Below are 14,322 nucleotides of genomic sequence, written 5' to 3'. Positions count from 1 at the left end.
AATATGAACAAACATCAGAAAATGAGAAGGATCCCTGATTCACTGTTGGTGTGTGCAGAAGTATTCTCAAGTCTTCTCCATTTTTTATCACCTGCACTTTTCGAAGAAAAGACTAGATTGAATTTAAAATTCTGCTCATTTTCTCTATGGAGGTTTGAGGTTTGGGGTGAGCCCTCCCCTGTGCCCAGGCTAGCAAACCCTAACTGAGAGTGTGGCATTGGAGCACAGTAACTTTTTTCCAACTCCAGGTGTGTGTGTGGTACCCGTGCTTGGCCTTAAAAAAATTTATTACAGATGTCTGGAATTGAAGACTGTTGACTAGGTATGAACATTACCTCATACTCTATTTGACACTAGCACAGTTGGGGGGAGATTATAAAGGTAAATACAAATGTGCTAAAATGTAAACTGTGCTGTATTTTTAGCAAATTGGGTTTTCTTGTTGTAGCTATCTCAATGTTTTATGAGTCAGATAATAGAAATCCTGAAATTAAGTACAGATTTACAGCTTGTTAGGGAATAGTTCCCACTCATCCCTTGAATATTTGATACTCATGATCTCTTTCCTGGATTTAGTGAGAACAGGTTCTCTTAATGTTATGTCTCTTTTAGAGTTTCTAGTCTCTGTAAATTTTGATGACAGACAAAAGATTGATTGTCTTGCATCGAGAGATCTAAAGCAGTGACAGTGGTGGGTGCACCAGGGCAGTTAACAGACTGGTATTTCTATCGTTGTATGTTCTGTTTTCCCATCCTGATGGGTCCCCAGATGGTAAGCACCGTGTTGTGATTATTTTAGAGAGCCGAGGAGGCAGGGCACAGAGACTAATCAATACCATTTGATGATTATCATTAACAAAAAAATGGCTAAAGGTAATTAAATACCACAGCAGTCTGACCTTATTGTCATATTACATAGGTTGAAAATCACATGCATGCACGTTCTGTACAGCTAAAGCAAAGAGGATTTAAAAAGCAGCATTTATGGACGAGGGAGCTGCTTGGAATATTTGGATCATTTTGGACTGGTAAGACTTAGTGTGTTTGGAATAGGTTACTAAGCAGCCTTTTTAAAGGGTTGGGCAGGGAGAGCCTATTTTGGCCAATGAAACCACCTGAAATGTGCCTGTAGAAGCATCTGGTAATAAGAGAATTGATTAACCATCAAATCCTTATAGAACTCTGCCAGCAACATGCTCGAGATGGTCCCAAATGCTCAGCTTTTACTTTGGAGCCATTGAAACCTTTTCCTATCTCTCTTCCAAGATGAGTGGAATCAAGTTCCCTCAGTGTGTTGCTTGACTATTGGGGTCCAGAGCAGACTCAGTCAGCAGGAGTTGAGACAGGTGGCTCTTGAAACAGCTCCAATATTCCTGTTAATCTCTCTGTGATCACCCAGGGTGTGAATACTTGTTTTTGCTGAGACCCCCATCCCAGAATCCCAAGCTTATTCTTGCATCTTTCTGTTGGTTACGTGGGTTAGGGCGAATACATTTGGTCCACTAGAATAGTCATTGTAGAAGTGCTCTCTAAATTCAGTCCTGTGATGTTTGGATTTGCGTTGCCTGGTGTTGATCATAGGTTCCACTGCTCTGACATTTATGGCCATGTTTCATCTTGGAAACCATGTGCAGTTGTAACTGGGAGTTGGCAGGTGCAAGAAAAGAGTAAGTGAAGCTTTATTGGCATTGTTTTATTCCTCAAGATTCCTTTCAGAAGGTGAAATAAGAAATATTGATGAAATTGGGAGGACTGGCCTGTTAAAGGTGTGACCTGATTCTGAGTTCATATGTTACTCTCTGTTGGCATTGCTGTGGAGACAACTTTTACATTGGGTTTCAAATATTTACATCAATAATTATTCTTTCTCACAAAGAACAGTAACCAGAATAAGAGATCAGATGGCCCCTAAGTAAATATACTGTAAGTTTCCCCAAGGATTATTACACTGATGTGAAAAGTCGTAAGTGTGTTCACACCAACTCATGTGTTATGAGTTATACAATTCTTTCATATAAAATCCCTTATCAGTCTTAAAATATCAATTTATTGGAGGAGATGGCCAGGAGTACCATCATTTTTAAGTAAAATAACTGACTTAACCTGCAAAGAAGAGCCAATTTGATATTAAGGTCTGTCAGTGATTTAACTTTACTCTGGTCGACATCAGCATGAATGTGATACTGCTTTCAATTATCAGTGAGACCTTTGCCTTTTTTTCAGAGGAAGAGAATACATACAGAAAATATATGTTGGAATAAAGATTTTCATTTTTATTATAAATTATGATTTTGTATTTTATGTGCATGCTGTAACAAAGTTTCATCTTGGTCTACTCTAGTATTTCTCAACTTTTAAAAAATTATTGCTCCCTAACAAGCTTATTTTTAGACATTTTTTTGTTCCAGCTTGCTCTCCCTCTCTGCATGCAATTAAATACTAAGAATAAGAAGATTTTATTGGGTAGGGTTTTTTGCACACCCCCAAGACCCAGTTTTTACCTTCTTTGGAGGGATAGGGCTCTCACTGAAAATCCATGGTTTATTTGAAATGAACTTATGTATAGTACACTAACTTTTTAAATTTCTTAATTATTATGAAACAATTTATGTTTAGTACAGAAAAGTCAGAATACAAAGCAGAGAGAACATAAAACATACTCATACCTACCAAGACACAGTCATTGATTACTCCTTGATGTACATACTTGTAAATCTTTCTCTTGATGTGTTGTGTGTTTAGTATTTTTGATAAACAAAAAATAGATTGTACCATATGTAATGTTTTGTAACTTGCTTTAGTCATTTAGTAATATTCTATGAACATCTTTTTAGGACAGAAATAAACTTGTACAATGTCATTTTTACTGACTGAATGCTTCATTGCTTTGTCAAAATTTATTTAACCAATACCCTATTATTTGACATTTTGGTTGTTTTATAAATCATTGCATAGACTCAAAATCATTTAAAAAGTCACTGTATTATGTAAGTAAAACTTTTTGGACATTAATTCCTTCCATTTTTTCAGAAGTAGAATTGCAATCTACACACACTTTAAAGCCTTTTTTCAAGAATCTTTTACCAGTTTACATTCCCAGTAGCATTCAGTAACAGTGTCCATTTCCCTGCAACCTAACCAACAATAAGTATGAGCACTTTTTAAAATATTTGCCACTTTTATAGGTATAACACTTGGCTTTAGTAGGTATTCTTTTACTTCCATAAAGAGTGGCCATTTTTACCATATGTTTATTGACCATTAGCATTTTGTTTTACCTTTTTACAACTTAAAAAATGAGAATCTGATTTTTTCTGTAGCATGCAAATGTACACGGTCAATGTAAAAAAAAAAAATTCTTGCAAGAACAAGCAGGTCCTGAATATAAGTTCACATTAAAATAAATACACAGTTATTGAAAAATTGTGCTCTACACTGGAGTTTGACACAACATTGTAAAATGACTGTAACTCAATAAAAAAAAAGTTAAAAAAAAGATAAATACACAGTTGTGTGTATTTAAGACACAGACTTGTCAAATGAAAAGTAGAATTAGTTCAATGGAACCTTCTTTGGGACAGGAGAGGATTAGGGGGACCAAACAAGAATTATTTTCAGATTTAGGGCTTATTAAAATAAGTAATCTTTCTCAAAGGAGAAGACATAAGTTGCTAACATGACACAGAGAAATTATGTTCTGTCATATGTCTGTAGGTTACTTTTAATGTGATCAACTTGACCTTTTGAAGAGTTAGAGAAACAGCTTTACAGTTTGGGTGATTTTGTAGATGACTCCTTATCTAGTTTAATTTACCGCATTGATCCTCAGAAGTTTACACGTTTAATCATTGGGATGTTTGGACTCCTTTCATTCTGTTTTTGTGCAATTTGTTAACTCCGTCTGAGTTTTGCAGCTGTCTTTTTGTTCCCCGTACTCGTGCATCTTTGTGTGACTTCTGCTAGCCAGCTTCACATTGTATGACAGTCTAAACCTGGGCTGTATTGGGAGGGAAGAAAACTTTACACTTACTAAGTCCTTCTGCTGTGCCAGGTGCTTTCATATTCAGGTACTGCTTGGATCGCATGGTTAGACTGTTTCACAGGCATTCTTTGCCTTCCATGTAACTTTTTTTTTGCTAAATGAAATGTAGTCAAATGAATAATTCAGCCAACTCATGAGGCTTTCCTGCTTAACTTGGAGGTGCCTACTGGGGAAGCCTCTTCATCCTGGTACCCCCCATCACCTCCTCACTCTCCTCACCCCTTGCTATTTCTCTCCTTGGGAGTGGAACCCTCCACCACCAGGGGCTCTGTGATGGACCTCCACTGCGTGAAAGGCCCAGCACCTGTGTTGCCTTTCCCTGCCCAGCTTCCATCCCACCTAACTGATACTTACTCTTGCCTCTTCTATGGTTTGAAACCCTGCTTGCTCACAGGATATACAGAGTGGTCACAGAAAGCAATGAGAAAGACTCCTTTCCTGCACCCCTGTGGCAGGTTATCCTTCCTTGCTTATATATCAGACCCCTTTGGAGAGGTTGACAAGAGAGCAGAGGTCATGGCTGGAGTGGGTACCTTTCTCAGGGCCAGCATCCTGGAAAAGTTCATCCCTACCTGCTGTGTTGTCTGCTCATCTCATTTGTTTTAGTATTTAGTTCTAGTATTCTTTTTTGCTTGTGAAATATATTTAATGCCATTCATATTGTTTAATCTCAGCTATCCTTTTTTTTTTTTGATGCTTTAAAATTTTTTACCAATGATGGCTTTTGCTTTGTTTCTTTTCTGAAAAATATTTGTGTACTTGATCTCTTCAACCTGTGGGAAATAAATGTTTCTATTCCATCTGTTATGATTATATGACAGGTCACACAACCAGGGGGTGTTTATGTAATTCCAAAAGCCATACTCGACAAGTTATCCATGCTACTGTCCACCAAGATACATGGTCTGTTACTGAAATTGAAAATCAAACTGAATGGAAAATTGCAAATGTGGAGAGAGGAATACTCATGCATTTAAATTTATATATCATGCTAAATTTACTAAAGTGAATAGCCAACTTATGGCTTATAAATAATATATCCTAACACTGTATTCAAAAGATGACAGAGGCAAGTAATACATTCTCACCAGCATGGGATTTATTTCTTTAGGGATTTACATAGCAGCTCTTCATGGAAAGGAAGAAAGATCATAAAAATGCTGCTGGTAGGTTATCTCGTTGGGTGGAGTTGTAAGAATTATGAAATCATGCAGAAGGGTGTGGCATACATCTGGCCTTTTATGAATTTAGAGGAAAGTGTGATATTCATTTCTATTCAGTATGTTAAATGACATATTTGGTCATGAATTTTTTTCTTTCTTTCATTTTAAAGATTTTTACTCCACGTGTGTTTTCTAGAATAAATGAGCACCCCAAATACTCTGCTGGGAGTGATGACTGAAGTTCATGCCGTTCAGATTGTCCATAAAATATGTAATAGGAGCCTGTCACAGCTCACAGGGTTCTATAAAAATAGGTATTATTCTGCTGTTGGAAATATGTTTACATTCCTATCTCTTGGTCATAAATTTCCATTTGGGGGCAACCGGTTCCAATCTAATGAAAAGTGGCAGGATTCTGTTATTGTCAACAATCTCAACTTGGTCACCATTAGTCTTTCTCATAGTTACTTTGCTTCTAGGAATCACATAGTTATGCTTATTAATGGTGGTAAGTTAGGGAGTAGCTGATCCCTGAAGTTTTTCTAAATCAGAGTGCTATTTGGATCATCACTTTCGTTAATGAAAAGTCCTATTACCTTCTGCAAATTTTTGATTGTTTTCTTTAGCATTTTCAAATTTCCTGTTGTCCTAAACTTCATGACTAAAACTGTGCACCCACCCACATCTTTGGATTTGCCTGTGTGGAAAAATGGCTGAATTTGAGATATTCCTCAAAGTATCGACCTTCATATTAATAGGAGTATGCTTCCTGGTCTTAGTTACTTACCTTTGTGTTTTTGAGAGATCTGAGAGGTCTTTAGAAACCAGCTTATGTTTGGATGAGTTGTTTGTCTTTTGGTTTCCGTTTTTAGACCTATTGCATGCTGCTGGTTGAGGATATTTGTGGAGCATCTGTCTCAAATAACTCTACTGTCTTTTTGTTTTACACTATGCTGTCGGTATCAAGGATCATAGAAAATGTTGACAGAGAAACCATTGTAATAATTATGTAAGATGACACTGATATAAGATGAAACTGATGAAAGAACAATTAGAAATTAGTTTCTATTTCATATTTATGTGGACCTGTAACAATTGGATGGCTAGTGCAATTCACAAATGCCTTTATTAGGTTTTTGTTGTATCCTGTTTTACTTTTGTTTTACCTTCCTTCTGTGAATGCAGCATCACAAATACTAATTCCCAGCATTTATACATAATGTATGAGAGTCAACTAACCTATATGTAAGATAAAGTTAACAGAGCAGGGAGATTAAATCGGAATACTATCAGGTTAGTGGTAGTGGTAAATTTAGGGTTAAGGATCAAAAGAGATGGTACATTTACAATTCTGTTTTTTCATATTCCCCTGATGTTCAGACATGAGCTCTTCTAGGTAGACAGAGGTGTTTACTTAGACGCCTTAAAGTGATTTATTAAAGTAGATGCATCAGTATTTTCTGAATGCATGTGAAATCCTTGTGGGATTACACAATTAAAAAGGAAATAGATGGGACCTCACTCTTCAGCCCTTCATGGGACGAAAAACTCCCTTTAGCTGAAAGTGCACTTGGAGAATGAGTTTAACCATTTTTAGAGAGGAATGTAATCTGTTTTTGCTTATTTCTTTTTCTATCCTGGAGATTCTTTCTCAGAGTCAGAATGGGATCTGTAGCACTACCCAGGGAATCTTAAGCTTTTCTCCCTCCATTTTCTTCTTTACTTAACAGAGAAAGGAGGTAGAAGTTAAGGGCTAGCAACATCTACTCATTTTGCTACACTTAACACTGGTACTTATATCTCCACTTTCTTGATTGAGCTGCAGGACCCATCTTCTTTCCAACACTTTTTTTCTGAAGAGGAAGAAAAGAGGGAGTGAGAAATACCATAATTGAGTCATTCCCTGTTAAGTCTGATGAAAGTATGGAAAATCACATTTTTGATGGGAAATAGGAAGAAACTCCTTGAATAGCTGCTTTGGCCAGATAAATGCTCTAAGAAAAGTGCTGCATTATCTCTGCTGGCAAAAGAAGGGCTTTAGTAAGGAGTATTTCCATAATAGGAGGTAGAGTCCTAAAAACTTAAACATGCTATGTTATCTTTGGCATAGTAGATAAAAGCACTGGTTCTGGAATTGGATGACCCATCTTAAATCCTAGGTCTCCACCTGCTGGATTGGGCACTGACCTTACTAACGCATCTCTGCCTTAAAGTTCTCATCTCTGAAATGACATACTATGTATAGCTAAGCCACATGGCTGGGATGAGGACCAACGTAATGTAAGAGCCTCAGAATAGTGCCCAGCCCAAAGTAAGTGCTCTATAAATGTGAGTGTTATCACTGAGTAAGCATCAGTTTTTTTATACTGTAAATATCTTTATCACTCCCTTTCTCATGGGTCAACATCAGTCTCAACTCTATTAAATGATCACACTGTAAATTACCAGTGTCCAAAGAGTGTTTTGCATTTATTTTTTTTTAAGCTTCCCATTGTGCTCTGTCCCTCCCCAACCCTCCCTCCTTCAGGACTGGACCCAGCACTGTGTTCACAGTGAGGATGAGTACAGACCCTGGCTTGTTCTTCACTGGATTTCTTTTCCCTCCCTGGCACACAAACCAAGCTGTCAGACAAGATGGGTTTGGGGATAGTGGAGACCCTTTTAGTATAAGGTGAAGATGATGCTGATTGCACCACAATGTTATTTTCAGTGAAAGTAACTGCCTCTTTTGTTACTTGTCCAGAAGGAGCAGGGAGGTGAAGATTAAACACAGGGACGGTTGGGCAAGGCAGACTTGGAGAACTCTGCCACACACTGCAGCATAGTTCTGAAAGGTCATCACAGTGCTACTTAATATTCTTAATGCACTGGGTATTGTTTTCCATATGGAATCCCCAAGTGCTTTCAGCCACTTGTTAGCTGCCAACTACTTTTCACCCAGCGTTTTCTACTCCTCCCTTCTCTGCTTTATCCAGATTCTAGATCTTTGAGCTCCAGATCTTATTCCCTGTGGTCCCCTCTCACCACCACCCCCCTGTTGCATTTTTTATGGTAAATCAAGTAATTGTGCTGTGTAAAGTCCACTGGGGTAACAAGGCATTTGTTTTTGCATTTCTTTTTGGTAACATAAGCCAGAGGAGGATGGTGAATATTCTTTTATTTACAAACAATCTACATATAATTCTACTCCACTGGAGATAACAGCTTAGGCTGCTTTCTGATTTAACCCCCTTGCTATTTCAGATAAAGAACCTACACAGGCTTTCATTTGAGCAGGCATTTTGCCTAAAAGTTGACCCTTTGATAGTGAGTGTCTCAGGGCAGTTCTGCATTCCACTGATGCCGTGAGCCTTTAGAATGCATACTGAAGAGCAGCATACAGAGTTGGATTTATCCCAATCAGTTTAGAGTCTGGCTGAAACTTGTACTGCGTCTAAAAGAAAAAAAACTTAAATCAAACCAATGGGTCTAAAAATAGGTTCCCTAATAAGAATGTGAGATTTTGGGTTAAGGGCACTTTCTTGCATTTTAATATTAACTGTAACAAACAAAGGGTGTTGGTTACAGTTTTACAGAGCCCATTGTTGAATAGAGAGGGGACTGACACTGGTTGTGCTGAAGAATCATTGTGTCATTCAGATGGGTGAGGGAATACATATGTATCACATTAGAAATGAGAACATTTGTCCTTCAATACTCAAGCCAGGAAATTAATTCATTGGAAACCTTATTATACATATGTTGGTAATGTTTATTACTTGTTAATTCTATGTAAATGGCTCTACTTTTATTAAAGACAAAGATCTGTTTAAAAAGGAGAATGTTTCTCAGCAGAGTCCTCAGCACTGTGATGCTGTGTTTCACTGAGTTTATAAACAAGTGCTGGCTCTTGTGTTGACATGCGACTGTTCTCCACAGGAAAAAAAAAGAAGTACTAATTCCTATCTTCCAGGGATCTTTTGAAGATCATCCATGTAATACATGGTATATGTTAGCATTTCACAAATGGCAGTTAGTATTGTTTTAAGAAAACAGACATTTCATAAAGATGGGGACCCGTGGAAAGATCACATCTTTCATACTGGATTGCTTGTCTTTGAGCTTCTGATGCTCCAAGTTAGCTACTGCCTCCAAATACTGTCCCCTACTGAACATGCCGTACTGATAGCTATGGCTTCATGTTATGGAATGACTGGCACACTGTGTTTTCCGTTAACAGAAATAAAATTGGTATCCACCATTAATAAAAATTGAGCTAGCCTTCATTAATAAAATTTGGACTCCTTGGGCATCTCAGATAGTCCTAGCCTTTCCATTCTTAACAAGCTAAAAAAAAGTCAATTTAACCCAATAAGTGGAAGCAGACATATGTTAGAAGAGTACGTATTTAATAGAGACAATGTGCTTACAAACATATGTCCACACATGTCCGCTTATAATTATGCTTGTGGAAACTCAAGCAACATGTCATATATTAATGGAAACCAATGTTTCCACAGAAGGCAGAGAATAGTACTAAAAAAGAAAGTAGGAAAAATGAGAAAAGATAAAAATAATAGAGTTAGCATACAAGTGCAAGGAAATGAGAGGGTTTGGGGGGCAAAGCTAGGCACTCAGCTGAAGGGTTCAAGAAAGGCAGGTGGCTTGTCACCCCAGGCTTCTGGTCCATGATACCCAGGGAAGTGTTGGAGTGGTAATAGACTCACAGATAAAGCTATGTTAATTGAGAGGCTTTTCTGGAAAGAGAGAAGAGAAGGAAGTATCTTCTACTGTGAGGGTTTCAGGAACATTGGCATGTTTAGCTCAACATTTTTTCTTTTAATAATCATCTGATGTTACCAGGTCATCTGGGGGGAAAATGATTTGGAAAAGGAAGTGGGAATGAGAGGCAAAGTCTTAGGAAGTTGTCCTGTGGCCTGAGTTGGTGGGTTCTTTATAAGTATTTAATTTCCTGTCGGGGAGATGGGTTTCTGACTTGGTGTCTTACAAGTGAGGTGACCTGTCAAGCTATTTACTGTGAAGTCTGCTGCTTTCCTGCCTGTTTTATCTCCTGGATGCCTAGAATAATCTGCAAGGAGACAACAGAGAGCAAGCATATGCTCAAGACAAAGGCCCCGTGAAATCTGTGAGCCTGCTGTGCATCAAGTCGATGTAATTCATTTATTTTTCTAAAGCGGTGATGATACACTCTTTCCTCTGGATGACAAATTACAGAGCACATCTGAAAAACCCTCTCTTTGGGGAAAACATTCTGCCTCTTTTTTGTTCCTTGCATTGCATCTTTATTCTGTATGATGAAAAAAAAAATAGCAACATTGAATACTCCTAAAAAGAAGAAAATGATAAAAGAACTAGATTTGAACACATAATTGTAATAGGGAGCACAAAGAAAATATACATAGTGTATGCATAACATTAACTAGGAGAAGTGGTCCTTTTATAGTATTTTTGCAGCTGTCTACAATATGAATTATGATTACATCCTATTGTCTCTTCACTCTGTTGGGACCAGAGACTAGAACTGATAAAGTCTGCTGTAGCAGAGGCCACAGTGAAACTTTGTTTCTGTAGGATCTAATAGGTTACCTGCAGTTTGTGAAACCTCCCTAAAAAATATACTAACAGAATAGCTTTACTTGCATCAAAGAATCCTTTTCTTAGTTATTACTAAGATTTTTGTTAGCCATTGTAGAGCTTTGTTATAGTTGCAGTGGGAAAGATTTACCGCTGATGTTTTAATATCATGATATATTGATATTAGTCTTCAAGCTGCCCAGCCATCCTCAGCATCTTTGATTTCTCAGTGTCCTCCCTAGACAACCATTTCAGACAGTTTTCCTGTCTCCTAAACACTCCTTATATCCCTTCCCTCAGGGAATTGTCTCCTCCTCTAGTGAAAATCAACGGCATCCAGCCTGACCATCCTCACCTGCTCTTTTTCTTTATCTTGACCTCTCTGTCTCTGGACCAGACCCAGAGGAAGGGGAAGGGAACGGGAAGGGCGCCTCTCCTCTGAGACCAGTTTCTTTGTCATCCCCAATTTAGATCCTCTTTCTTGCTGCCCCTAGAGTCTTCCTACGTTCATATCTTTCTTTCTAGTGTATGTACTTCCTTCCAAGTCTTAATGCTTCTAGGAATTGATAGGCCTTTTTTAACTTGGGAGAAACATCTCTTTGATTCACATATTCATTCATCATTGTTCATTCAGTGAACATTTGTTGAATCCCTGTGTATCTCTTAGTGCTGGTTGTTTGTAAGCAATAGAAAGAGACTTTGGTTACCTTGAACCAAGAAAGAATGAGATGACCCATAAAGTGAGTGGAAAAGTTTAAGGATCTGGTTTTGGAGATGACATAGGCCAGAGCAGTTCAGAAGAATCCAGGTGACACAGACTAAAGAAAAATCTCTTCTGGGATGAATCAGCTTTAACCATCCTCAGCCTCTTGATCACTGTTCTCAAATTTTAAATTCCAGGAAGTGAGTGACTGGCCTGGGACTCAAACCCATCCCTAGACCTGAGAAGGAAAGGAAACCAGGACTGACAGACTCACTAAGACTGCATCCAGTGGGGGAGGGCTAGCTTCAAGATGGTATTGCCAGGAGAAGAGGATGGGTACCAGTGAGGCAAGAACAGTGGTTAGCCATTCTAGCCTACAATAATCAGGCACCTACCTTGCTGGCCATCAGGACAGAAAGATGAATAAAGGAAAACTAACATTTACTAAAAGGAAAGTCATATGATAAAACTGGTAGAATTGAATGTGAATTTTTAATGATGAGTTTGAAGATAAAAAGATATTGCACACATATCATGAGATATAAGGAAGAAATCATCTCTATTCAAAGATGAATTCATATGCCAAAACATATGAATTGTTTGGTCCAATCACACTGTCTTGTCACAAGGAATTGATAAGAGACTGGAACTGTCCAAGATAAGACAGTATCTATCCTTGAGGCAATTATAGTCAGTGAGGAGTCTAATTCAGGAAGAGGTAATTTTAAGAAAATACAAGGGGAGAGGGTATAGCTCAGTGGTAGAGGGCATGCCTAACATGCATGAGGTCCTGGGTTCAACCCCCAGTACCTCCATTATAAATAAATAAATAGACAAACAAACCTTATTACTTTCTCCTAAAAGAAATTTTTTAAATAAATAGAAAGAAATGTTTTTAAGAATATATAGAAAGTTACTAATACAGAGGCACTGAGAAGCTACTCCTAATTTAAGGATGGGATAATTCTGAGGACATTTCCAGGAAAAAAACCACACACACACCTCATCTGGAATTAGAATTGAAGAAGAAATTATCTGTGGTAGATGGAATGGTACAGGGGTGGGAAGGGCCTTCCCTAAAGAGGGACTTGCAGGAAGAGAGGCAGGGTGATAAGAAACAACATGTATGTAAAAAGAACTGCAGTGATGGTGTGGAGAAAGGATTTGAGGGAGTGGAGATTGGAGGCAGAGGGTCTGGGCACCATTAAAGTCATTGAGGAGCACAGTAGAGAGGCCAGTAGGATGGGGAGTGGAAAATGCCCATTGGTTTTGGTGGGAAGAAAGCCAGTGGCAGGCCAGAAAAGAGCAGTTTGAGTAGAGCGGGGCAGGGGGGAAACCAGATGGCCCTGATGGAGGAGTGAATGGGGCATAGGGAGGTTGACAGGAAGTAGAGGCTACTGTGTAGTGGGGTCTAGGTGACAAGGAGCAAAGATTGACAGACAGCTGAACGGGTTTGTGGAGTGAAGGCTGTACTTCTATACATTAAAAAGATGAAGTCAAAAAAGGAAGAAAGGAATTTAGGAAAAGACTGGAGATACAGAGGGGAGTGATACTTAAAGATCAGCGAAACAGGAAAGAGTGTTGGCCTCTAATAGAAGAAATGACTTATCCTCTGATAATGGAGATTAGGTCGTAAGAATAGGTGTTGGTATATGGTAATCTGTGGGAATCAGAGGATGAAGATATTGAGGGAGGCTTTTATGGACAGTCTCGATAGGAGACTAGACATACTTTGGAGTTAAAAGAAGACCTGGGTTCACATAGCTGGGTGATCTTTGGAACGTTACTTAACTACTCTGAGCCTCAGTTTCCTGTTTGTAGAATAGGTACATTAAAGAACCCACCTCAGTGGGTTGTGGCAAAATTGAAACAGTAAGTGTTGTCCTTGACACCTAGTAAGTACTTTCTAATGGTATTCTATTATTATTGTTATTATTAATTATCATAAGTATATATGAACATAATATGAATGAGTTACTTTATAATATACATTATATCTTGTTTAAGACTAGACCTGTAGACTCTGGAGCTGTGAGTCCTGGCTGTGCCACTTATCAGCTGTGTGACCTTGGGAATGATAATATTATCTACCTTATAGGATTACTGTGACAATTAAATCAATTAATTCATATAAAACTCTCAGCGAGGATTGTATAAATGTTAACTATTACTAGTATTTTAATTTTTATTCAAGATCCAAAACAGTGCTCTTCAGTATGTATCGTTATCTCTATTTTGAAAGAGAGAGCCTCAAAGTGCAGAAGAGTTAAGTGACTTATCCAGAGCCAGATAACTAGCAAATGGCAGAGCTGGACTAAAACCCAGATTTCTCGTGTCGCCACATTCTATCCACTTGGCATTACACAGCAATATGTGACCTACTGCCGACCTTGAGTACCTATTCATTCATACTCTGAATTGCTTGACATCACATACTCTGTGAATTTATCTTGACCATTAGCTTCCAGGCTCATCCTTGGGTCTAGCCAGCCAGACTTTGTCCAGGCTTTGTGACCTGCTGCTTACGCTCCAGGTACTGACAGTCTGTATGTGTAGAAGCACGAAGATAAATAGAAGTTTGATTCACGGGGGTGCTGTTCTACAAGCCCGTGAGGGAGGCTGCAAATACTTGAGAGAGAGAGAGGGATCCCGTAGTGCGTGCAGGTATATCCCATAGTGTACAAGTATTGTATTCATTTCTGTGAATGTCATGAAAGAAATCTGTCCTGTCCAACTCCAGAGTTGCTGCACATCTGTGCACACTCGACCTACATATCTGCATTTCTTTCTCATCAGCATGGCCAGTTGTTTTATTGCCATCTGATGTGGCACTTTGGAAA

General features: G+C 38.4%; 1 protein-coding gene and 1 non-coding gene across 3 annotated transcripts in view; both read left to right on the top strand.

Moving 5' to 3' along the window:
* ADAMTSL1 (ADAMTS like 1) overlaps positions 1–14,322 on the top strand; it is an 825,746-nt gene that overhangs the window by 51,568 nt on the left and 759,856 nt on the right. The gene's annotated exons all lie outside the window — the stretch shown is intronic.
* On the top strand, positions 12,223–12,297 carry TRNAV-AAC (transfer RNA valine (anticodon AAC)). Its single transcript has one exon. It is a non-coding gene; the product is annotated as a tRNA-Val (tRNA).

The sequence above is a fragment of the Camelus bactrianus genome, chromosome 4 (assembly GCF_048773025.1).
Source record: "Camelus bactrianus isolate YW-2024 breed Bactrian camel chromosome 4, ASM4877302v1, whole genome shotgun sequence".
Lineage (NCBI taxonomy): Eukaryota > Metazoa > Chordata > Mammalia > Artiodactyla > Camelidae > Camelus > Camelus bactrianus.
The sequence above is the reverse complement of the archived record's forward strand: the minus strand, read 5'-3'. Positions and strand labels throughout refer to the sequence as shown.